Genomic DNA, 1,981 nt, shown 5'->3' with positions numbered 1-1,981 from the left:
GAAAGAAAGAAAGAAAGAAAGAAAAGGAAAGAAAGAAAGAAAGGACACCTCAGTGAAAGCTATATTAATTAGTTTGATGTAACCATCCCAAATTGTATTAAAAAAACACATTGTACCCCACAAAAACATAAATGTATTCATGATCTACGTGTATATGACTTTTTAAAAGGAAAAAAAAAGACACCTCAAAAAGGAATTTCAGAAATAAAAGGCCACCCAGGGGCTCCCTCTGTGCCGTCCCTTTGGGATTGTAACTGTGGTCACACAGGTGGAAATAGTGGACTTGCAAACAGGCTCACTATTTCTTAATCCTGCCAGGGTACAAATGACTAAATAGCCCTTTTGTCCTGGAATTCAGTATCATTTTTTAAAAAATGGGTTACATTAAGATTTCATAACAAACTGTTAGAATGAAGACTGATCATTCAGAATCTCAGAATGAAAAATCTACCGTAGGATCCAACAGTTCCATTCCTAGAAACCAGCACCAAGAAATGGAAATGTATGTTTACAAAAGTTCATGTATGTGAATGTTTGTAGCAGCTTCATTCATAATAGCCAAAACGTGGAAAAAACTCAAATGTTCAACAAATGCTGCATAAATAAAAATGTTACAGCTATGTAATATTGTAGAATATTATTCAGTCATAAAAAGTATGAAATACTGATACATGTGACATTATGGTTAAACATCAAAAATACTGTTCTTAGTAAAAAGAAATCAAGCACAGAAGACTGCATATTCCTTAACTTCATTTATATGAATGGTCCAGAGATAGAAAATCTATATAGGCAAGTATATTAGTACTTTCCAGGGCTGGGAGTAGGACTGGGGATTGGTAACAGATGGGCATGTTGTCTTTGGTCTTGGCCACAGAAACCCTATGATGAAGGGAACATCATAGTTTGGAAAATGTCGTAATACGACTCACACACTGCAGGGCTGCTGTGGCTCTACGGCCTACCACCTGCAAAAATCGACCTGTGGCAAACGTGGCTATTCGGCCAAGTGCAAGAGACAGTGTAACTGGAGGGCAAAGCTAAAAGAAGAAATATCAGCAGGGCTGGGCGGATGAGGCACCTACAAATTATGTACCACAGATTCAGGCATTGGTTCCGTGAAGGAACAATGCCTACAGGAGGGCAGGTGTTGCCGCATCCAGTTCATCTTAGTAATTTCATCAATTGGTCATGCAGTAAATGGTTTGGTATTTAAAAATCTAAAAAAAAAAAAAAAAAAAAAAAAGATGGGCAGGTAGACACTTTTGAAGGTGATAGAAACTGTCTAAAATTGAATTGTGGCAATGGTTGTACAATTTTGTAAATATATTAAAGAGCATTGAATTGTGTAGTTTAAATGGGTGAATTTTATGGCATGAAAATTATGCCTCAATAAAACTGTTTAAAATAATGTAAGGTTGATCACTCTTAAGAAAGACAGGAGAATAGGAAAAGGGACACTTTTCTGGAAATTCTTATGATCGTGGAAATCAAATGAGACCCTTCTCTTCCATCTGCAATCTTCTATCTCATTCATCCCGAATGAACGCCCAGTATCTGTTGGTTGGCCTCCATTGCCTTTGCTTAAGTCTCTTTCTCTCTTTCTTTTTTTTTAGAGACAGAGTCTCACTTTGTCACCTCAGTAGAGTGCTATGGCATCACAGCTCACAGCAACCTCCAACTCCTGGGCTTAGGCAATTCCCTTGCCTCAGCCTCCTGAGTAGCTGGGACTACAGGCCCCCACCACAACACCCAGCTACTTTTTGTTGCAGTTTGGCCAGGGCTGGGTTGGAACCCGCCACCCTCGGTATATGGGGCCAGTGCCCTACTCACTGAGCCAGAGGTGCTGCCCTGCTTAGGTCTATTTCTTTGCCTACCAAATGTTAGAGAACTCAGAAAGAACTGAGGAAGAGAAACAAATCACCTTGACCTTCTCATGCTTTTCAAAATTAATCACAGTGCAAAAGTGGACAAAATATGA

The 1,981-nt window shown here is 39.1% G+C and overlaps 1 pseudogene; it reads left to right on the top strand.

Annotated features, from left to right (window-relative positions):
* Positions 1 to 884: 884 nt before the first annotated feature.
* On the top strand, positions 885 to 1,173 carry LOC111727849 (annotated as a pseudogene).
* The last annotated feature ends 808 nt before the right edge of the window (positions 1,174 to 1,981 follow it).

The sequence above is a fragment of the Otolemur garnettii genome, unplaced genomic scaffold (assembly GCF_000181295.1).
Source record: "Otolemur garnettii isolate 467f Iridium unplaced genomic scaffold, OtoGar3 scaffold00004, whole genome shotgun sequence".
In the NCBI taxonomy this organism is placed as follows: domain Eukaryota; kingdom Metazoa; phylum Chordata; class Mammalia; order Primates; family Galagidae; genus Otolemur; species Otolemur garnettii.
Note: the sequence above shows the minus strand (reverse complement) of the source record. Positions and strands in the feature narration are given on the sequence as shown.